The following is a 24,815-nucleotide window of genomic DNA, read 5'->3' on the forward strand; positions in this document are numbered from 1 at the left end:
GGATAACATTGCTCGTGCCGCCGGTCGAGACCGTTCAGCCAAAGAAGCGGCCAAGAGTATCGGAAGGAAGCACCTCGAAGCCGGCGTCCAAACGACAGCAGCTGCTGGCGTCGAAGGCGACGAAAGGGAAGAAACGGCTCCCAGAACCGGAGGAGGTGTCACCGGTGGGACCCGTTAAGATAACCATACGGCGATCGGGACAGAAGGAACCGGAACCCTTGACGGCACAGAAACATGCCGTTACACAGGAAGAGGAAACGGAGGAGCCAGAAGAGCACCTCCAACGACGGTCAAGAAGTAGGACCGCCGAGACAGGGGGGGAGCGGTCGTACCCGCGAGAGGCAGAGACGCCCCCAACTCAACCTGAGAAAACCACAAGGGAGGAACCGGAACCGGTGCGTAGGGAACCGGCCTTGTCGACTTCTATAGAAGAAGTCATTCCAACGGTTCCGGAGACGGCGAGAACCGGAACTCAACAGCCGGCGAGCCTAGCCAGCACACACGGCGGCCAAGGAGTAGGAGCGGTACAGCAACAAGGCACCAGTAGCATGTGGCTACGGTGGGTAGGTGAGCAGATCGCCGGAGCGGTCGAGTACATAGAGGCGGAGGAGAGAGCGCACAACGAACGGTTGCTCGTCACAACCGTAGATCTTGAGACGGCCCGGTCCAGAATCCGGAGCCTTGAGCAAGAATTGGACAGGGTCACAAGGGAAATGGCTCAATTGGCTTTGAAAACACAAGTCCAAGCACCGGTGACTCCGGGCAATGTACAGAATAAGACGTCAGATCAACCTGTACATAGCAACCAGACCCCGGCAACGGAAACCGTTCCGGAGAGAAATGCGGCACAAGCCCAAGAGCTGGCGGATTTAAAGGATGAGCTAGCTGTCCAAGAAGCGCTGAGGAGCCGCGAAAGAGAATTGAAGACGGCAGCGGAGGCAGAACTCAAAAAGACTGCAGAGAATCTACGCCGGCCCGAGGAGAGCTTACAGAAAGGGCACCAAGCGTACGACCGGCTCAAGGAGGAAAAGGAGAAAATGCTGCAAGAGAAGGACAGGCTCCGGAGGAACGCCGAAACAGAAGTAGAGTGCCTGAAAGAGGAACTCCGGCAGGTAAAGGACCGGGAGGACCGGAACCATCGCCAGATCAACGGCAAGCTCAAACAAAAAACGGAGGAATTTGAGCAATTGCACCGGGAGTATAAACGGTTGCAAACGGAGCACAAGGAACGGACGGATGAGCTCCGGCAAGCCGTTGATCGGACCGCAACCGCATTCGCCAAGGAACAAGGGGAAAACAGAAGACGGTTGGAAGAGGCGGAGAAGGTTCGGACAGAGCTCCTCAGGCAACAGCAGGCGGAAAAAGAAAGAGCGGCGGAGGTACTGCAGAGGCTACAAACGACATATCAAGGGCAGCTGACGCGCTACAGAGAGCAGGCGGAGGATACGGCAAATCTCATCAAGCAGTTGAAGGAGGAGCGACAAGTGGTGGAAAGCAGAGCGCAAATGGGAGCAAGTCGCATCCAGGATATAATGCGGGCCTGGTTGAACCAGACCAAGAGCTTGATTGACAACGGTTCCGTCAAATGGTGGACCAAGTGGGCCACGAACGCGGCGGAACTCCAATTGCTCCGGGCCGACGTAGAGAACCGGCGGAAGGAGGGAGATGATTGCTATATGCTGACTTCCGAAGACTTCACCGGCATAAGAGATGAGCTTGCCGAAGACTTTCAAGCCTTGGCAGATGACCAACTAGGGCAGGTCCGGCAACTTGTAGCTCAGCTGGACGACGACAGGCTGGAGGCGCAGATCCAGTTTGAAAGCTACGAGAGGTCCCGGATCCGGGGAGAGAAAGAACGAGAACCGGTTACGGTCAACCTCAGTGATGAGGAACCGTTACTGGAAGGAGACCGGACCGGAAGCAGTCAAACGGAGATGCCGGAGTCAGAGAGACAAACGGAGCAGCCGGAGTCAGCGAAACAAATGGAGCAGCAGTAGCAAGCAGAGCAGCCGGAGCAACCTCAGTCCCAACCGCAACCACAGCAGCAGCAGCAAGCACAGCCGCAAGAACCACAACCGGAAGAACAAGTGGAAATTCTTGAACAAAGTATTTTGGACAATTTGGGTGAACAATGAAGGGGCCGAGAAGGGTTCGACGTACAAGGTACTGTCCCACGGGCGTGCCATGTGTTACCGGCCGGCAAGGAGTCCAAAATACGGAGTGAAGGAATTAATTATATATGGTTGTAAATGAGGATAGTGTGGACGGACGGACTGGAAACGGTATGCCGTTCCAGATCCGGACGGATCCCGAATAGGTGCGAGAGGCATCGTTTTGTACTACGGGCCGGAAACCTATTTAAAGGCCCGGACCCCATTGTAATGGCAGCGGATAATTAATAGAGCTTATGATGTTTATACTTCTGTCTTGATTTCCGTTCTGTAATTACTGTTATATCTTACGCGTGTAATTAACTAAAGCACTCTAATCGTGTAACCTATGGAAGTCGTTGTAATCGTTGAATCTTAATCCTATGCCGTAATCACCCTTTGGTGAAGTGTCTCCGGGACACCTTGTGTTAGGCCTTGTCCGGTCAACGAATAACACGGAAGACAACGTCAAAATCATCAAGCAACTGAAGGAGGAACGGCAAGCAGCGGAAACCAAATCTCAATTGGGAACGGGTCGGATTCAGTCCATCCTTCGGGCATGGCTGAATCAGACAAAACACTTGATTGATGAAAGCTCTGTAAGATGGTGGACAAAGTGGGCACAAAACGCGGCGGAACTCCAATTGCTACGGGCAGACGTGGCAAACCGGCGGAAGGAAGGAGATGATTGTTATACGTTGACTTCCGAGGACTTCACCGTCATACGGGACGAGCTGGCCAACGACTTCCAAGTCCTGGCGGATGAACAGCTGGCGCAGGTTAGGCAACTTGTAGCTCAGCTAGACGATGATAGGCTGGACGCTCAAATCCAATTTGAAAGCTACGAGGGGTCCCGGGTTCGGGAAGAAAAAGCACGGGAAGCGGCAACGGTTAACCTTAGTGATGAGGAACCGTCGCCGGCCGAGGGCAGCCCGGAACCAGTCAACCGGAGACCAATACGACGGAGGAAGCAACGACGGAGACGTCGGTGTCAGAGCAACAAACGGAGAAGCAGTCGTAGCAGCCACCAACGGACCCGTCGCAGCAGACATCAACAAAGTAGCAACAACATCAGCAGCAACAACAACAACAACCAATTCCAGATGAACCATTGGAGACTCTCGAACAAAGCATTCTGGATATTTTGGACGAAGAATAGCAAGGGTTGGTTGTGGATTCGACGTACAAGGTACTGTCCCACGGGCGTGCCATGTGTTACCGGCCGGCAAAGGAGTCCAGAGTGTGAAACGGGGAGTTATTTAATTAGTAGGAATGGTTGTAAGCAAGCTATGAGTGTGGACGGACGGACCGGAATTGGTATGCCGTTCCGGATCCGAACCGATCCCGAACAAGTGCGGATGGCACCGTTTTGTAATACAGACCGAAAACCTATTTAAAGGCCCGGATACAATGTAATGAATAGCGGTTGATTAATAAAGCTTAGTGTTGTTATCTCTCTGTGTTAATTGCCGTTCTGCATTCATTGTTATATCTTACGCGTGTGATTATTAAAGACGATCATGCTAAGTAACCTAATTAAGTCGGATTAATCGTTGAGTCTAATCCTGTTGCCGTAACACCCGTTTGGTGAAGTGTCTTCCGTAGACACCCTGTGTTAGGCCATTGTCCGGCCCTAAGAGTTAACAGCCAACCTTAGCGATGAGGAGCCATCGCCGGGGCAAGGACCGGACGGAAACAAGGCCGGGGCGAGTCAAATCCGGCAGAGCAGCTGACGAAGGAATCACCGCCACAACCGCCATCCAAGGAGCAACAATCGGAGGATTCGGAGCTAGAGAAACAGCAGCCACAACCACAGCAGCAACAACAGATTCCCGAAGAACCATTGGATACCCTGGAGCAGAGTATTCTGGATATCTTGGATGAAGGCTAAGGGCTAGATAGTGGGATTCGACGTCAGCCGGCAAAGGAGTTAAAGAACAGAATGTGAAAGGGATTGTTTATTCGGAATCTATTATAATTAAGTAGTTAATGAGACGTGAACGGATGGACCGGAATCGGTATGCCGATCCGGATCCGGACCGGTTCTAAACAGGTGCTGGTTGGCACCGTTTTGTACTCAGCCCTGGTGACCTATATTAAGGCCCGGTTACAATGTAAAACTTTGACGGATAATTAATAGAGCTTCTTGTTTTATCTTTAAGTATTTATTACTGTTCTGTGCTAATTGTTCTATCATACGCATGTATCAAGTCTAATGACATATTACTAAGTAACCAATTAGAGTCTGATTAATCATTGAGTCTTAAGTTATCTCGCTGTAGCACCCCTTTGGTGAAGTGTCTTCCGTGTTAGGCCATTGTCCGGCCCTAAGGAATAACACAACATAAACTCCATTCAAAATAATAACACTCTGTGTACATACAGTGTGCTAAGTGAGTACTTTCATACAAGTCCTTACACGGATTGACAAAAGTATTGACAAGTACTTCAATGCTCATACAAGCGCCTGACAATGGCTCCCAAAAATATGCCTACGCACTAGGTTAGATTCGTAGGCCTGTAACGGCCTACCGGGTACAATCCGATCCGGCTCCTGGTTTCGGACACCGATCCGGTTCTCCGTTCCGGATACCGATCCAGCTTTGGCTTATTCAGCCGATCCGGATCCAATTGAGCTTGTTCGCTCAACAAATACATTACAAAAGTTAAGGATATGCCGAATCATCGATTGCCACAACTTGCTTGGAATGTTGGATGTAAGCTACAAAAGAATCATAAAGTAAGATTCTCTCATTTAGTTGGGTTGTTGACATAAGGAAATGGTTTAGAAAATGGGGTTTGGATGATCTTTTAGAGGTTTTGGGCAATGCTATGTAGTATGTAATGATTGAGGAAAGGCTGGTGGAATCATTGAGGATGAAGTGGGAGGATGCTAAGAGGACAAAGCTAGAATACTACATTGCAAATGTCAACCCTAAATGTTGGTCTCAATATAAAGTAAGAGGGCCTATTGATCGTGTCCAACCTTATCGCATTACCAATATGAATAGTAATGCTCGTAGAGCCCTTACACTACTTCACACTCGATCTCACAAGTTAGGTATTGAAGTTGCATCATGGTATCAAAATGCAACTAATTTGAAGACATGCAAAGTATGCAATGAAGGCATGGTAGAGGATGAATGTCACTTGCTCTTCACATGTTCGACATATAGTGCAATTCATTCAAGATATGCTGACATACTTTAAAGAAGAAGTGATAACTTAAGTGCCATAATTAAGACACCACCAAAAAGGTTGAGCTCATATGTGTATGCTTTATTCACATATAGAGACTTTGTTCTTCAATGTATGAATACCCCTTCTTAGGAAGGAGACACATATCAAGAACACATGTATACTCCGGTCCCATAAATCAAAATTTGCCTCTTTATGGATGATAAAAATTCTAATTCTAGGTCATAACCATTGTATATATTCCTCTCTCTTTTCTTTTGCTACTCCATGATTTATATAGCCTATTCTCACTTGGCACGCTTCAACTACTCCTTCCTAATTCACGGCCTTTATTCCCGGCTGCATGTATTTCGTTCTACCTTCCTCAGCTACCAGTGCTCGAATGATTCCCTTTTTCATAGTTGACCTACTTGTCTCTTTAAGATTCGTTTTACACCTTGTGCCTTTTGTCCCATGTATAACACCTGGCACGCCCATGGGACAGTGCATTTGCACCTCAAACCCAAAAACCAAAATCTCTCAAAAACAAAAAAACAAATCGAAATCCAGAAATTGAGAATATTGTTATTCGAAAGAGCTGAAAAATGCTATTGTACACTCAGTCTTCTTCCAAAATTGATGTGATGCCCTCCGGTTGCTCCGACTCCCTCGGTTTGAGATCGGTTGTCAAATAGACCCTTTGCTCCATGTTCTCCTAGGCTTCGTTTTGCTCCGCCAGCTCTTGAGTCGCCTCCTCTTGGTTTGGCTCTTCTGCGTGTAACTCGGCCGACAATACGAACCGTTGGTCTGTAAGTACCATCGTGGCTTCCAGAGCCACTTCCTCCTTCGGCTTTGTGGTCTATCCAATCACTTGTTCCATCTCCGGACCCGGGTGCGTCACCTCTTCTTCTTTTGGCTCTTGGGCTGCTTCCTTGATCAACTAGTCTATTGATACTTGTGCCGCGGCTTCTGTTTCCTTTTTGGCTTGGAGGCGCGCGTGTTCATAACCTTCTGTTTCAATAATGAGCAACAGTTGATCATCGTTTAATTCCTCTAGGAGATTTCCGATAGCCCTGGTGTGTGTTCGGGCCAAAGTTTGGAATTCCTCAGTGAGGTCCTCACGGAGGATCTGAATGCTATTCTCATCCATCTTGTAAAAACTACGACCCTCTTTTTTCCAATTTTCGGCATCTGCTCGTAAGACTTGCAATTCGGCAGCTTGAACCGACCATTCTTTCCATCCATGAGCTAGTGCCTGTTCGACCTTTTGATTTTGCTTTGTTCGGTGCTTTAGAACTAGTGCCTTTACTCGTGGGTGAAAGCATGCGAGTGGAAACAGTTAGCTATGTCCTTGACATAGCTAATTAGCTATCCAAAAAGCTACCAATGAATGAAAACATTAGAATGTTTTAATTATAGTCATTTTTGCACCATGAATGAAAACATTAGGATGTTTTAATTATATAAATGAGCAACATAAACGTGCAACATAAATGGATACCATAAATTATATACCGAATTGCTAGGTCCATTATGCATGATTCATTGCCACATCACGTTGGCCATCACTTTGTGATTACTCAGGCTTAGATTACTGCCACTGTTCCTAGACCCTATTGAGTTTACTCCTCCATTGTATCCATTCTACACTCAGTTTCTACCACTGTGCGGTCCAAGCATCATCTGCCATTGTTTGATCTGACGGATTTCACTCCTCCATTGCCGCCACTATTCGGTCCAAGCATCATTTATCATTGTTCGCTCCTATTGAGTTCACTACTCCATTGCCGCCATTCTACACTGAGTTACCTCTACTGTTTGGTCGTGGATTGTTGCCATTGTTCGATCTGACGGAGTTCCCTCCTCCATTACCGCCATTCTACACTAAGTCGCTGCCACTGTGCGTTCCAAGGATCATCTGCCACTGTTCGATCTGATGGAGTTCACTCCATTGCCACCATTCTACACTCAGTTGCCGCCATTGTTCGATCCGATGGAGTTCACTCCTCCATTGCCGCCATTCTACACTCAGATGGCGTCACTATTTGGTCCTGGATTGCAATAATTGTTTCGTCTTTTGATTATCTTGTGTATTGTTATGTATAATCTTGTGAATTACGGAATAATTTTGTGTATTGTTGTTGCCCATAGTCATCTTAGCTCGTTCTCGACGGTGGTTGAGTAACTTTCACTCCGCTGCAACAAACATAAACTTACCAATGGTGGGATTGCTCTTGTGAATAATCGGTTTGCATGTGGTTTAGTAACTAGCTACATGTCTCTTTTTGTGGAAATTTACTAATGAATATGTCAAGACAAAGGGAAGGGGAAGGAGTGTGTTTACCAATACCCCTCATGGATCATCAGGATAGGGATGACACTATCAGGACACACCAAGTGATACGAAAGTATTGGGCAAAAAGAAGAAGGAAACATCGTCAATTGTTGAAGGATACGAAAGCCACATTCACTAAAGGTAAGGATATCATTGGTGTTAACCATTTCTGGGAAAACACCTTCGATGAGCCCACAGGCTATCGGTATCAAGGGATCGTGTTACGTGGAAACTTCTTCTCCACTGAGAAGACTATAGGAGAATGAGGAGCGTACACGGGCTACAACCCGTTAGGCAATAATGTAGCTCGGTTTACGAGTACGGGGAGAATACCCAGATAACAGAATAGTAAGAGCAAAACTTATATTAAATGATAAAGCTCACAGTGATTACAGTACTCGGCTCTCGGCCGGAAAATAGTTCATGCAGAGCTCGTTGCTATGATATTAATCTCGCTAAAAATGATCTAGATATCTCTCCCTTGAGGTATGCATATCTCGGGTTATATAGTTTTCCTCCTGAGACAGAGCTGAGCCATCGGCTAATTGTGAGGGCTAAGAACTCGACTATTTCTAGTTTTACTTATTTCCTCACCTAGTCTTCTACCTAACGGCGAGTTTACATAATGTATTTATATTTCTGGCCTATGGAAAACACTTGGCACGCCTGTGGGACATGACTTTGTCCATCAGACCCACGGTTCACAATGTGGAGGGTAACCATGGATTTGGCAAAAGCAAAACAAATTACAAAAATTGCCCATTTATACAAGGGCTGATAGGTTTGTTTTACTCCTATTCTAATATGCCAAGGGTATCCTCGGGAGCGTGGGGTTGGTCTGGCTACTCGGAAGGTGGGGTTGGTGATGGAGGTTTTGTTGCCGAGTCGGGAATGGCTGTGTTGTCGTGTGTGCCGCCCTTTGTTGGTACCGATTCAGGCAGGGTCGTGGTTGTAGTTTGTGGCTTGGGTGGGATGTGGGGATCTGTAGGGGCAGGTTCCTCCGGTCTGGCTTCCGTGGTGGGTGGCTTGGGTCCTTGCTCGTTGGTCATGGGAGCTCTGTTAATCTTGGTAGCTAAGCGTTCCTCCTCGTAAGCTTCGGCTTCTAAGCGAAACACCATTAGATCGTCGTTGAATTCCTCTAAAAGTTGCTCGATGGCCGCGGTGTGGGATGCTGCTAAGGTATGATATTCCTCAGTCAAGTCTTCACGGAGGGTTTGGATGTTGGTGTCATCCATTTTGTAAAACCCTCGGCCCTCCTTAAGTCGGTTCTCGGCATCCGCGCGTAGTATGTGTAGTTCCGCAGCTTGGGCTAACCACTCCTGCCAGACACGGTCAAGTGTTTCCTCGATCTTCTTGGTGAATTGCTGGCGATACTTGTTGATCAGGATCTTGATTTTAGTATCGTCCATGCCGATGCTAGCTCGGTGAACTTCCACTTCCTCCCTTGTGGCCTTGGCTTCTTCTTGGCTTTTGTGGACGAGGATCGCTAAAGTAGCTTGATTATCTTTTGCTTTTTCAGTGATGAGCGCGATTGTTTGCTCATAACGTTTGGTGAGCTGAGCTACAGTTTCGTTCATGTCCTGTCTCCAAGCATCCCGATGTTGTTCTCTGGCGACGATGTGCTCTGTTTGCAACTGGTGATACGCATTGGAAATTTTTGCCCTTTTCTCTTCTGAGATCCTCCATTTTTGCATGTGTTCATTTGCCAATTCTTGTAATGCCCTTTGGTGACGTCGTAATTCCTGGTTGTCTGTGAAGAGCTCGCGTTCCTGTTGGCTATTCCGCTCTGCTTCTTTGATGAAACATTCTTTGGCCTTGGTGATAGAGACTTGAAGGGTCATCACCTCTCTTTCTTGATCTTTGAGTGAAGCTGAGCTTTCAGCAAGCAGTCGCTTGAGGTCAGCTTCGCAGCCTGCGACTTGTTCCCGTAGCTGGCCAAGAATGTTGTTGTGGTTCTGTTTTGCCAACTCGGCCAGAGCGATCTAGGCCTTAAGCTCCTCCTGGTAATCCCGAAGGGGAGGCCTTGTCTGGGTTGCCGCTTGCTGGATTCGGGGAGTGGGTTCCCTGTCCGTCTGTGTCGATCGTTCCATGACGACAGGTGGTGGTGGCGTTTGCTGGTGAGACATTGTCACTCGACGCAGGGAGGCTTAAGGGCGGTTGTTCTGGATGTTGCTGCTTGAATGACTTCGGTTTCTCCTCGACGGTTTGCCATAGCTCGGTAGCCCGTTTGGCTTGCTGATGCGCGGTTTTGATACGTCGGGCCATGTCCTTGGCTGCCCGAGTAGTGTGGTGCAGATTTTGATATGCCTCGACTAAGGCCATACTCAGATCTGGTAGCTCCATGAGGAGAGAAGCATTCTGTGCTTGCTTTTTCCGCCCTATCTTCTGTAAGGCTCGATCCTCGTGAGGTTCGATTTCTCCCATTAGAGTGCATTGGATCATCTTTGTTTCCGCATGTTCCTTGGCCATCTGAGCGGCGGCAGCTACTTGGGCGCACACGAGGAAATCCATTAACTCATATGTTGTGCCCAGTCGAAGTAGTGCACTGAATTCGTATGCCTCCGCGAGGAGATCTTTGTAACCGAGGACTTCCTCCTCTGATATCTGCATGGTTTGTCCATGCTCAATCCCACCGACTTGGAGCCATGACTCTATTGGTACCATGGCCGTGGAGGTCGGGCTGGCCTCTTTTGATTTTTTATGATGGGTGCCCTCGATTTCTGTGGTTGACTCTTGAATGATGCGGCATCTTTTTGGCGGCTGATCCTGTGAGTTTGGGGCCGGTGGTGTTGGCTCCTCGGCTTGTTTCCTCTTTTGTTGCCGTATGCCCGAGTGCTGCTGGCTTGTGGGCCATGGGCTCGGTTGTGGAGAGGGCATTGATGTCCCTGGTGTATGGTGACATCCTCAGGGATGGGCTCCTCGGCCTCATCCCATTCGACACGGGTCGCTGTTAACGCCCATTGTTTCTGTGTTTTTGGTGGGGGTGGTGCCGAGGCGGAAGTAGGGTTCCGAATGGCCGAGGGAGGTGGAGAAGGCGAGAGGGGTCTTCCCATTCTTCCTAGGTTAACGCCAAAATCTTCTCCCATTGTTTCCTTGGTGGTGGTGGGGAGGTAAGGATGCGATGAGGGGAAACTGAAGGAGGCATGTAGAGGACTCTGAGGAAGTGATTAATCATAGGCAACAAGCACTTACCGGTTTGAAAAGATTCGAGCGCCGCACGAACTCCTTCTCCGGTGATGATTCCCCAATCGATTTTGTCGCCCTCATACGCCCGGATGATGATGGCAACTTTGTTATGTGGCATACTCGTGGGATTTGTATGCACAAAGGTGTATTGCATCAAAATCCGAACGATCTCCCCAAAAGCTTTGTTTGGCCCTCTATAAGTGCGGTAAGCTTTACCCGACATTGAATACATCCCAAAATATTCCTTGAGGATCGAGTGGGGAGGAATTTTGACCTCATGGTGTCCACCCTGCGCAAGGTCCTGAGCCGCGCGAATCATGTTGTTGGATACTGTGTTAGGGTGGATTCTGCGTGCTATCGTTGGGGCGTCAGGGTGCGCTGGGGCGTCGATGACCCGTAAGTACCCACCCAGTCCTCGTTGTTGTAGCCAAGAACGGGTTTCCTGCGATGCTGCGAGAGGCATGGTGAACACGAAGGTTTGCTGACAGGAGGTGTGGGGGGAAGTGATGAGACGAGGTCGAGACAGAGAGTTGGAAGAAGATGGTTGGGGAGGGCATTGTTGTTCTTTGAAAGGGCTACGAGAGCGAGAGGGGGCCGGTTTGTAGGGGCGATGAGAATGAGAGCGAGCTTGGGAGTTTGCAGGCGGTGAAGGAAAGAACGCGTCTATGTGAGTGGGTGCATTGTGTGTGGGTAGTTTCTTTTATGTGACTGCCTAGGGTTTTGTGCAGGGAGAAGATCCTTGAGATTCTTGGTCGTGGCTGCCATAATACGGTATTATGGCCACGCGTCCTAGGAGAGCTAAGTCTGGTGTGGATGCTCCTTAAATATTCTATTTTAAAGTGAATGTGACTAGTTGGTGCACCTAAGAAAATCTCGTGATTTGGGGTGATTAGTTAGGTAATTTTAGGTAAGGCTAATTTAACTGCTAAAAAAGAATCCATTCCTACTATATACATTTGGTGGGAAGGTCATTATTTTACCGATGGGGACACGTGGCCTCCTTCGAGGCGTCGTCCGTGAACTGGTCCGTGCCATCAGTCTCGGCAAAAGGATTAACTGGGGTCTTCTCGTGGTAAGGTCGAAGTTGGAAGCCATTTACCCAGCTCTTGACGATGTCTCCGGCAAGTGTGCTGAGTTGGAATGTGCTGTTAAACTCATCAATTATCCAGAAGGGGCCTGTCCATCGGAATCGTATTTTCCCCGGCATAGCACCGAGTCGTGTTTGGAAGACCAGCACCGGTTTGCCGATGGTAAGTGCTTTCTCCATACCCTTCCGGTGTCGATCAACGAAGGCTTTGCGTTGTCGTTGGCGTTGTTCCAGGTGAGCCATGTTGGCCACTCGTTGTTCGCCGAGTTCAAGGGGTTGTTCGAGCCGATATTGCTCCGATTTGACCTCGGGGAGCCTTTCCTTAACTTGAACTCGAAGACTCGGAACATGGAACTCGATCGGCATGACTGCTTCCAAACCAAAGGCCATCCGAAAGGGTGTATACTGAATGCTAGTTTTAAATGTGGTGCGATACGCCCATAATGCACTTTGGAGCTTGTCATCCCAATCGGTGTGGTTCTCATTGACGATCTTTTTCAGGATTGTTTGCAAAATTTTATTAGTAGACTCCGCCAATCCTTTTGCCTGTGGATAGTACGACGTACTTTTCTTATGTACGACCGCGTAGTGTGTAGTGAGCTCACGAATTATGTGGTTTATAAAATGCCCGCCTTGGTCACTAATGAGCTCGATTGGGCATCCATATCGGCACCATAGATGTTCGTATACGAATGTTGCCGTGGATGCAGTGGTGTTGTCCCGCAGTGCCTTAGCCTCGACCCATTTTGTGAAATAGTCCATGGCCACGATGATGTATTTGTTAGCAGTGCGGGCCGCGGCTGGTTTGAAAGGTCCTAAAAAATCTAACCCCCACTTTTGAAATGGCTCTAACGGAAGAATGGGTTGTTGCAGCATCCAGGCTTGCTCGATCAGTTGTCCTATGCGTTGACATAGATCGCATTGTCGACAGAATTCATGAGGATCCTTTTTTGTTGTGGGCCACCATAAGCCACTCTGCCATATTTTTCTTGCAGTGCCCTCTCCAGCGTAATGTCCACCTGCGATTCTGTGATATGCCTCCTCGAGGACTGCGGGTTTCTCAAATTGGCGGATTTCACGGCGCCAAATGCTGTCCGAGCCTTTGTGGTAGAGGGTGTTGGAGACGAGACGAAAGTTTCAGCTCCTGACAGCTAGTTGTTTCTGAGCATCGAGGGTCAAGTGGTCAAGAGGAAGGCCAATGCTGAGAAAATGGGTCATCTCTGCAATCCATTTGTCCTCATTTTTGTCTGGCACCGTTGCGAGACTGAAAAGGGCGGCGTCGGGTAAATCATTGTACGTGGACTCGGTTGGTTCGCCTGACTCGAGGCGGCTTAGGTAGTCAGCTACGGCGTGTTGGATGTCGGGCCGGTGCTGGATCTGAAAATCAAACTCCTATAGCAGGAGCATTCATCGGGCTAGGCGACCTGTGAGGGCCTGCTTATTAACCAAGTAGAGGAGGGCCGAGTTCCGGCCCAAGAGGTAATGCCGGAATTTGTTGATGCTGTAGACCATACCAAGGGCCTCGCATTCAGTTTTTGAGTACTTTTCTGCGGCCGAGAGTCTTCGGCTAGCGTAATATATTGGCCGGTACCAATTTGGTGGTGTGCACTGCATGAGCGCGCTGCCGATGGCTATATCTGATGCGTCTATGAAGACGTGAAAAGGTTCTGACCAGACTGGTGGCTGTACCGCAAGGGCATGGGAGAGCATTAACTTCAAGGCTTGGTACGCTTCGTTTTCTATTGAAGACCACTGAAATGGAAGTCTATGCACCGCCGCGTGCAAAGGAGTCGCGAAATCGGCCAGGTGTCGTAACATCAGGCAATGCCATCTAATTTGGCCCAAGAATCTGCTGAGAGCCTTCGCGATAGAGGGCGCGGGAGCAGTTAGAATGGCCTGCACTTTATCCGGGTCCATGGCGATACCTTCTTGGCTGACTATGTGCCCGAGCAGGTTGCCGCTTCTCACCAAGCACGCGCATTTTGCCGGATTTAAGCTCAACCGAGCGTGTCGGCATCGCTCGAGACAGAAGCGTAGCTGGGTCATATGCTCCAGCCGCTGGCCATACACGGCAAAGTCGTCGAGGAACACTTGCATGAATGCCGGGATATACTCGTTGAAAATCTCTATGATGATGCGCTAGAATGTGGCTGGTGCCGTTTTAAATCCGAACATCATTACCTCGGCCACGAAGACATCCCATTCCGGAACAAACACCATTTTCTCTTGATCGTCCGGGTGCATTCTGATTTGATTATAGCCACTAAACCCATCGAGGAAACTGTAGCATTCATGACCAGCCACCGTGTCGAGGACACTATCCGTGAACGGAAGAGGAAACCCATCCGTGATGGTCACGACATTGAGTTTGCGGTAATCAACGCAAATGCGGATTTTCCCGTTTTTCCTGGGGATGACGACGATTGGGCTTAACCATGTGGTTCTTTTTACTGGGTGTATAAATCCTACTCGAAAGAGTTTGTCGATTTCCTCTTTGATCTTAGCCGCGTAGTTGGGGTTCATCCAGTACCGTCGTTGTTGGATCGACCGAGTGTCTGGCAGGAGGTGTACTTGGTGTTGGTAAAATTGGGGATCCAATCCCTTCATATCAGTGTAAGACCATGCAAATGCATCCTGATACTCCGTGAGCAGGCGTATCAGGGCTGACCATTCGTCGTCTGGTAAGTTATTAGCAATTTGTAGTGTACGCGGGTTCTCGTCGAAGCCGAGGTTTAGTGACTCGAGCATTGATGCTTTGACTCGCTAGGAGATAGCGAGTTCTCGTTCGAACGCATCCCGAGCTTGTCATAATTCCGTGATAGTTGTGGAATCGGCTTCGTCGTGGGGAAGGGAATCTGCCGGGACATCCTCGTCCAGTGGTGTGCCGAAACCCAAGATGGTGTTTATTTTGAAGAGGGGTATGATCGTGGGATGATCTTCCAGGAAGTCATCCACCTCTTCGTCAGCTAAGCCGTCGAGCATGTGTACCCCTTCCGCGTATAAGGGTGTAGTGTTGTGGGGTGTGGTGAGGCGTTCTTCTGTTATTACCCGTACCTTGGTCTTCCCCCAACGAAAAGAGATCATATTCCGCTGCCAATGTTGTTTAATATTTGATGTGCGCAGCCGGCCAAGCAGCATTGGGTAAGCGCCCGGAGCTTCGAGGCGTAACACGATTGCCGAGATAGTAAACATGTGGCCGCCTCATGTGAAATCAAGGTGGCAGATTAACCCGATGGGGCGAACTAATCGCGTATCGGCCATCTGAAGCCAAAAGGGGCAAGGTTCCCATTGGATTAGGCCGAGGGCGTGACATGTGGCCTTGCTGATGACATTCACGCCAGAACCACCGTCAATTATGCATCCATGAAGGTATCGTCCTTTAATCATGATTTTCACGGCTGGGTTCTGGGAATCCATGAGGGGTGGGCCCGTCCTTGGCTCCGTCGGGTTAACAGGGGGTGCGACCGCTTTGTCGTTGGCTGTGAGTGTAGCCAAGGTATCCCGAAAGCGCAACATGAGTGGTAAAAGCTTGTGTAATGGCAATGAGATCCTAGCGCTTGTAAGGGCTTCCCACAGATGATCATCTTCTGCTACGGTGGATGGTCTTGTGGGCGGTGGTGCACCGATGGTTACGTCCTGCATCTCTGTGTGCATTCGTTCCACGTTGCTTTTATTGGCGGTCTCAATCCATTCCTTGGCTGCTTGCCGGACGTCATCTTGTTCTTGCCATTGGCTGGCTTGGGTCTTGCTACGTGTAATGACGTGTTGAACGTCGACCATAATAGTATTCACAGTCGGGGCCTTGCCGCGGTCTATGGTTGGGCATTGGGTAGTGTAGTGGCCGGGTTGGTTACACTTAAAGCAGGTAACGGATGTCGAGTTGCTGGTGTCACCGTGCTCAGTGTTGAGAAGCAAGCTCAATATGGTATGTGATGCTTATTAGGAAATAAGCTATAGTAGCTATTTAGCTACTTGTGAACATAAAGGAGAAACAACTAATTAGCGACTGACAACTAATTAGCTACTGACAGCTATTTAGCTACAGGCAGCTAATTAGCTGCATACGTAAGTAACTTATTACTTAGGTAAAAAAGTAAGAGAGTAGAATGTAAGAAAAATATACAGGAAGTAGAACTCTGAGAGAGAGAGTGAGGATAGAGAGAAAGAACTCAGAGAGTGAGAGCAAAAAAGAGAGAAACAGACGAGAGCAAGTAGAGCTCCAAGTGTAATGAAATAGAAGAAGTTTTGGTTGCTACAGAGGTAAGTCTCCTTCCCCCTTCCCTTCTGTGTTTGAGCACTAAACGATCCAGCACACCACGATCCGCCGCGCACATAAGAAGAGCCCGAGTGCCTTCTTCACGTTTTCTTAACACTCAGTATCAGAGCAAGTTGCTCATAAAGAAGAGTACAGAAGTGCATAGAACTGAGAAAGGTATTTCTCTGGTTGCTGATTTTAATCAGAAAGTTACTTGTTGAAGTAATTGTAACAGAAACCCTAGTTTGGAAGAGATAATGGCTGCAGAGAATGCGGGCCAAATAGTTACAGAGAAACTAGATAAAAACAATTTCCCGGCGTGGAAATTTAGAATGACAAATTTCCTTAAGGGGAAAGGATACTGGGATTACATTGAAGGAGACCTAGAAGAGGCTCCGGAGATCCCAGAAGAAAATGCCACAGCAACACAGATTAAAGCATTCAAAGATTGGAATCAAGGGGCAAGGAAGGTAATGCATTGGCTCTGACTTAGCATCTCAGATTCGATGCTTGGGCACATACAGGATGCTATGCTCCCAAAAGAAGCTTGGGACAGTTTGGTAAAACTATTTGCAGTAAACACAAAAGCTAGAAAGCTACAGTTGAAGACTGAGCTAAATACTTTAGAAAAAGGTAAGATGTCAATAAATGAGTATGCTTTGAAAATAAAGAGCACTTGCTTCTATCAATGTAAAGATAGAAGATGATGATAAGGTAGAAATATGCTTGAAAGGCTTGGGACCTCAATACAAAAGCTTTAAAACCTCTATGCTTACAAGGGATAGTATCCCAAGTTTTCTAGATTTGGTTTCAATGCTTGTAGTAGAAGAAAGGAATCAGATGGATGATGTAAATAAAGGAAATTTTGAGAATGAGGGGCAAGACCTATATAATAGTGCCGGAAGAGGCCGATGAAGAGGCCATGGAAGATTTGGCTCAGCAAGAACCGACAATAATGGTTATCAAGGAAGAGGACAACAAACCATTAGAGGAAGAAACAACAACAGAGGCAGGGGGAGCAACCAAGGTAGAGGTAAGCAAATATATGTAAATGATGATGGCTATTGGTATTGTGGAAAACCAGGCCACACACAAGCTGAATGTTACAAGAAGCAAAATGATGAGCAAAGAGGAAAGAGACAGCAGAATAACTATGCCCAAACTAGTGAAGCTTGTGAAAAAGATGGTGCATTTGTGGTACAACATGAGATAGCAGCAGTGGCTGAAAGCTCACAGAAATGTAATGAAGAGTTTACATGGTATGTAGACTCGGGGGCATCTAACCACATGACTGGACATGCAAACTGGTTTGAAAGGTTGAGAGAACCAGAGATTCCTGGCTATGTACAGACGGGTGATAATAGTACTCACCAAATAGAACATGTTGGAGATATCCCATTGTGGGAAGAAAAAGGAAAGACTAAGTATATGTTGAATGTAATACATGTTCCAAATCTTGCGAAGAATCTGATTTCTGTTGGACAGATAATAGAGCAAGGTATGCAAGTAAAGTTTAAGCAAAGTGGATGCTATATAGAAAAGAATGGGAAGCTCATTGCAAAAGGAAAACAACAAGGAAGAATGTTTATTTTGGATGTTGACATGCCTAGACAGATTTCAGCTATGTTTGCAAATGGAATGAGTGTAGTCTCAGATGTGGAAATGTGGCATAAAAGGATTGGCCACATAAGTATGCAAACCCTAAAGAATATGTTGAGAAAAGATGCAGTGGTTGGACTGCCAAAATTGAAAAATTGTGAAATGGGAAAGATATGTGAAGCATGTCAATATGGAAAGCAAAATAGGTTGCCATTCCCTCATGAAAGACATGTAAGTAAAAATTTGTTGGATTTGGTACATACGGATGTATGGGGACCAACTAAGAATGCATCTATCGGTGGCTGCAGATTTTATGTAACTTTTATTGATGATTGCTCAAGGAAAACATGGGTGTATTTCATGAAAGAGAAAAGTGAAGTGTTTGAATGTTTTCGTAAGTTTAAATGCATGGTAGAAAAGCAGGCAGGTACAAGAATAAAATGTTTAAGATCTGATGGAGGAGGAGAGTATTTGTCCAATGAATTTTCTGATTTTCTATGCAATCAGGAAATAAGAAGACAGTTCACATGTAGATATACTCCACAACAAAATGGAGTTGCTGAGAGGAAAAACAGAACATTGGTGAACATTGCAAGGGCTTTGATGACAGAGAAGAATATGCCATTGTACAATTGGGCAGAAGCTGTAAATACAACAAATTATATTCTAAATAGATGTATAACATCGGGAGTACATGAAGCAACTCCTGAAGAGTGTTTCTATGGAAGGAAACCTAGCTTAGAACACTTAAAAGTGTTTGGATGCCTTGCATATGTACATGTGCCTGCAAAAGTAAGAAGCTGGATCCAAAAGCAAAAAAATGTATTTTTGTTGGCTATTCAAAAGAACAAAAAGAGTATAGATGCTATAACCCTGTAACAAAGAAGATTGTGACAAGTAGGGATGTAATCTTTGATGAGTTAGCCAGCTGGTACAATCCAAAACAGAATCCAGAGACTGATGAAGACAATGAGATTGAAGACAGAGACAAATCTGAAAATGTAGAAGACTGCCACAGAGATGGAAGCAAGGTTGAACAGCAAAGTCCAACATCAACAGAATGTTCTGGACCATCAAAAAGCTCAGATGGTAAATCTGATTCGAATTCTTGGAGTGGAAAAAGTGGAGGACACAAAAAATGTGATGATAAAAAAGGAAAACAGAAAATGCAAGAGTATGAAATGTTGGATGACTTGTCTAAAAACATGGAAGATGAGGATTCAGATATGTCATTAGATGATCTTCTTGGTATAAGAGGATTGAAAATCTCTGGTATGGAAAAAGCATTGAAGGATGCAAATCAGAAACTGAGAAGATCAGATAGAGAGAAAAAAACTGTTGAAAGATTTGGTTATGATACATATATGGCTATGCATTATGCAAATATGTCTAAGGTGGTACAGATCCCTGATCCAAGTAGTTTTGATGAGGCTAAAACTGAGAAGAAATGGGTGGATGCAATGCAAGAAGAGATTGATGCATTGGCTGAAAACAGAACATGGGATTTGGTGAAGTTACCAAAAGGAAAAAATGTGGTAGGTTGCAAATGGGTCTACAAGACAAAGCATGATTCCAGTGGGAATGTAAGTAGACATAAAGAAAGATTGGTTGCAAAGGGATATGCCCAAATGCAAGGAATTGATTATGATGAGACATTTGCACCGGTTGCAAAGATGGCAACATTGAGGACATTACTGGCTGTAGGTGCAGCCAGAAGATGGTTTCTTTATCATATGGATGTAAAAAATGCCTTCTTACATGGTAACTTGGAAGAAGAAGTGTATATGTGTCAACCACCAGGTTTTGAAGATAGGAAGCATCTAGATTATGTATGTAAGCTGAAAAAGGCTCTCAATGGACTGAAACAGGCACCAAGAACATGGCACAGAGAACTTTTAGATTATCTGAAAAAACTTGACTTCAAAATGTCAAAGACTGATTCATCATTGTATGTTAAAAGGAAAGATGATTGTATTGTTGTGATTCTGATTTATGTTGATGATCTCATCATTGGAGGTGATTTCATGGATGAAATAAGTAAGCTGAAAAGAAATTTGGAAATGAAATTTCATATGAAAGATTTGGGAGATCTGAGATATTTTTTGGGTATTGAAATCATCAGATCTGAAAATGGTATATGTGTGTTGCAAAGACAATATGCAACAACTATGTTGAAAAAGTATGGTATGCTCAGATGCAAACCTATTGGAGTACCACTAGATAAAAACTGCAAATTGAGGGCTGATTTGGGAGCCAAAATAGAAGATATAAACATGTACAGGTCTATGGTGGGCAGCCTTATTTATTTGACCATAACAAGACCTGATTTGAGCTATGCAGTTGGATTAGTCAGCCAATTTATGCAACAACCAACAAAGCCGCATTTGGACTGCATTAGAAGAATTCTGAGGTATGTAAAAGCTACTCAAAACTATGGATTGTTTTACAGGGCTGATTTGGACATAAATTTGGAAGGATATACAGATGCTGATTGGGCTGGAAGCCAAACAGATAGAAAATCCACAAGTGGATATATGTTTACATTGGGAAGTGCAGGTATTTCATGGAGTAGCAAGAAACAGGCTACTATTGCATTGTCTAGTACTGAAGTTGAGTACAGAGGAGCTACCATAGCCACTTGTGAAGAGGCATGGATCAGAAGATTGCTTGCTGATTTGGGAGAGTATATAGATGGTACTGTCACAATCTGGTGTGACAACATGAGCAGCATTCAGCTTGCAAAAAACCCAGTGTTCCATGCAAGAACAAAGCACATTGAAGTGCATTATCACTTTGTTAGAGAAAAAGTGATTGAAGGAGAAGTTGATCTGGTGTATGCGAATACAAATCAGCAGGTTGCTGATATTCTCACAAAGGGATTGAGTGTGGAAAAGCATACACAGTTTCAGAACATGATGGGAGTTGTAGACACTGATATGATGGCTGAAAAGCATCATGGAAAAGAAGTGGTAGATAACCCCAAGAAAGGATAAGTTGAGCTTGAGGGGGAGTGTTGAGAAGCAAGCTCAACATGGTATGTGATGCTTATTAGGAAATAAGCTATAGTAGCTATTTAGCTACTTGTGAACATAAAGGAGAAATAGCTAATTAGCGACTGAAAGCTAATTAGTTACTGACAGCTATTTAGCGGTTGACAGCTAATTAGCTGCATACGTAAGTAACTTATTACTTAGGTAAAAAAGTAAGAGAGTAGAAAGTAAGAAAAATATACAGGAAGTAGAACTCTGAGAGAGAGAGTGAGGATAGAGAGAAAGAACTCAGAGAGTGAGAGCAAAAAAGAGAGAAACAGACGAGAGCAAGTAGAGCTCCGCGTGTAATGAAATAGAAGAAGTTTTGGCTGCTACAGAGGTAAGTCTCCTTCCCCCTTCCCTTCTGTGTTTGAGCACTAAACGATCCAACACACCACGATCCGCCGCGCACATAAGAAGAGCATGAGTGCCTGCTTCACGTTTTCTTAACACTCAGTGTGTGGGAAAGTTTGTGAGTGGTTCCTGGCCGCTTGTGTAGGCGTGTTGGCCCGTGGTGTGTTGTGCGGGACGTTTGGAGGGGGGTCTCGACGATGATTGTCGTTCTGCCGTCGATTGTTCCGCGAACCTCTGTAAGAGTTTCTTCTATCGTTTCGTGAATACCGTTGATCGTACCGGTCATCCCGGTCGTCGTCATATCGATCATACTCCTCGTTAGCTCTATACTAGACATCGTGGTACTAGTCGCAGTGGTCGTCTGATCGCCTGCGATTGTCACGACGGTAACGGTCGTCGTTGCAATGGCAGTCGTCGTCACAACGGTAGTCGACGTTGCGATGATAGTTTTCGTCGTGGCGCTGGCGATCCAGAGAGCATGGTCGCTCATTTGCCCGAAGTCAGTATGATTGGCGTTCATCCCACCGGGAGTATGGTACTCCCATCTCGACCTGTGAGCCTTCGATAGTTCCCGGAACGATTGGTCAGTGACCGCTGAGTCGGAAGTTCCTTCGACTGGCTCAAGGCATCGGGCAGGTGGTTGAGACCGCGTGATGCGATTGGGCGTCGTAATGGCGGCTGGAGTTTGCCTCCTATGTAGTTCGCTGTGACCTTATAGCAGTAACTAGGCGTGCCAAATTGTGTTAACCGTACATGGGCTACAACCCATTAGGCAATAACATAGCTCAACTTACGAGTACGGGGAGAATACCCAGATAACAGAATAGTAAGAGCGAAACTTATATTAAATGATAAAGCTCACAGTGATTACAGTACTCGACTCTCGGCCAAAAAACAGTTCGTGTAGAGCTCGCTGCTATGATATTAATCTCGCTAAAAATGATCTAGATATCTCTCCCTTGAGGTATGCATATCTCTGGTTATATAGTTTTCCTCCTAAGACAAAGCCGAACCATCGACTGATTGTGAGGGCTAAGAACTCGACTATTTCTAGTTTTACCTATTTCCTCACCTATTCTTCTACCTAATGGCAAGTTTACATAATGTATTTATATTTTTGGCCTATGGACAACAATTGGTTGCGTTATAGGTCTAAATTGTTGGGAGACAGGTCCCTCCGGATGGGAAGAGAGAAGAACAGTGCCGACGAACAAACTCAGCCGAGGCCGAAACGGTATGAACCGGATGGGGAATACCCGACTGCGGAGAGCCGGATGGTGTAGGCCCGGTATGAACCGGATGGGGAGTACCCGACTGCGGAGAGCCGGATGGTGTAGGCCCAGTATGAACCGGATGGAGAGTACCCAACTGCGGAGAGCCGGATGGGAACCCATCGAGGCTACATTTGTAAATAGCCGAAAAGTCATATTAGTATAAATATGACTTAGGGCAAACTTTTTAGTTGTGTCGTTTTTTGTTGTTGTCATTCTTTCTTGTTGGTGCAAGAAGTAGAGAGAGCGCGTAACTGTACAGAGAGAGAGAGATAGAGACGAGGTCGTTGCCTCTGTTGTAACCGCCGCCTGTGGCGAAGATCTGAGAGCACGAGGTCGTTGCCTCAGTGAACTCACTGTTGTATATTCCTACATAGTGACAGTTTGCAGCCTGTGGGCTGCCGTGGTTTTTCCCCTATTTTGGGGTTTTCCACGTAAACCTCCTGTGTACCATTTCTCTCCTTTTTGTTGCGTTTCATTACCTATTTTTCTGTGTATGTAAAGAATCTCGGTTGTGGCCGAGCGTCGGACATAAGGAACGTCGAGTTCTCTACAAGTGGTATCAGAGCGAAATCGACACAGAAAATGGACGAATCGTTTGGCGGCATGTTCAAGCTCACCGGCTCCAACTATTCAGTGTGGAAGTCGAAGATGAGGGACATGCTCGTGGTTAAAGACCTCTGGCTGCCGGTTCAGTTCAGGGACAAGAGACCGGACAAAATCGACGCCGCGATATGGGAGGTGATGCACATGAAGACAACGGCGTACATACGGTGCTTCATCGACATGAGCCTGTACAACAACTTCAATGAAGAGAGCAAGGCTCATGAGCTCTGGGAGAAGATCGGCATAATGTTCCAGAACAAAAATGTTGTCAATCACGTGTCGGTATTCCGGAAGCTAGTAAGACTCCGGTACCAAGATGGCTCCAGCATGGCGGAGCATATGAATGCCTTCCAGGGGCTGATCCACCAGGCAACGTCGTTGGAAGTACCTCTTGCCGATGAGGTCCTAGCGCTACTCCTGCTCGGTTCCCTCCCAGATAGCTGGGAGACGTTGGTTGTCACTTTGGGCAATGCCGGGCCGGAAGGAAAACGGTTATCCCTAGCAAGAGTAAAGTCGAGCTTGCTAGATGAGGAGGCTCGTCGGAAAGACAAAGATACGAGCTCCGACTCCAAAGCGCTCCTTACCGAATCGGAACGCGGAAGACATAGAAACCGTAGTCCCCAGAACCGGGAGAAGTCGGGGACACGGTCAAAGTCAAGGGGGAGGCTTACTTGCTTCAATTGTGGCAAGCCGGGACACTTCCAAAAGAACTGTCGGCATTTCCGAAAAGACAAGGAAACCGACGGTACCGATTCGAAACAAACCCCGAACCGGAACGGTACAGACCGGAACGGTAAAGACCGGAGGGGGCCGGACCAGAAGGGAACGACGGCAATTGCGGCAAGTGAAGAGGAGTTGATGCTCATCACCGAGGAGAGTGAGATAAACCATGCCGGCGACGAGATGACCTAGGTGGTAGACTCCGGAGTGTCGTTCCACCTTACCCCGGACCGGAAATGCTTCTCATCCTACTCAGCCGGTAATCACGGCTGTGTCCGGATGGGGAATGAAGGAACATGCCGAATTGTCGGCATAGGAGACGTGTGGCTGACAACACCAACCGGATGCAAGTTGTTGTTGAAGGATGTCCGACACGTTCCGGAAGTTCTTCTGAACCTGATATCAGCCGGTCGGCTAGATGATGAAGGCTACACGAGTAGCATCCGGAACGGTGTCATGAAGTTCAGCAAAGGGAGCCTGATTGTGGCTCGGGCCCGGAAGGTAAACACACTGTACCTGATGAATGCCCGGTTATGTCCGGAAGAAGTGAACGTGGCTTCCGACATTGCCGGTGAGCTGTGGCACAAGAGGCTATGTCACATGAGTGAGAAGGGGATGAAGAGGCTTGGAGACGACAACCTCATTCCAGTTAAGAACGTGCACTTAGAGAAGTGCACTGATTGTCTGGCCGGTAAGCAGAACCGGACCTCCTTCCAACCAAGGCCACCGATGAGACGTAATGCACCACTGGAGTTGGTGCATACGGACGTTTGTCAAGTAGACACAAAGTCACATGCCGGAGCGCAGTACTTCGTGACGTTCATAGATGACCACAGCCGAAAGTTGTGGGCCACACCGCTGAAGACGAAGGATCAGGTGTTATCAGTCTTCAAAGAGCTCCACGCGAGGGTGGAAAGAGATACCGGCCGGAAGCTGAAGGCGGTTCGAGTAGATAACGGAGGAGAGTACCGGGGGCAGTTCGAGGAGTACTGCCGCTCGAAGGGAATCCGGCTCGAATTTACCGTGCCGAAGACGCCGGAACTAAA

This window comes from Azolla caroliniana, unplaced genomic scaffold, assembly GCF_043228905.1.
Source record: "Azolla caroliniana isolate FFs.n. ecotype wild unplaced genomic scaffold, voAzoCaro1.0.p SCAF_16, whole genome shotgun sequence".
NCBI classification, from domain to species: domain Eukaryota; kingdom Viridiplantae; phylum Streptophyta; class Polypodiopsida; order Salviniales; family Salviniaceae; genus Azolla; species Azolla caroliniana.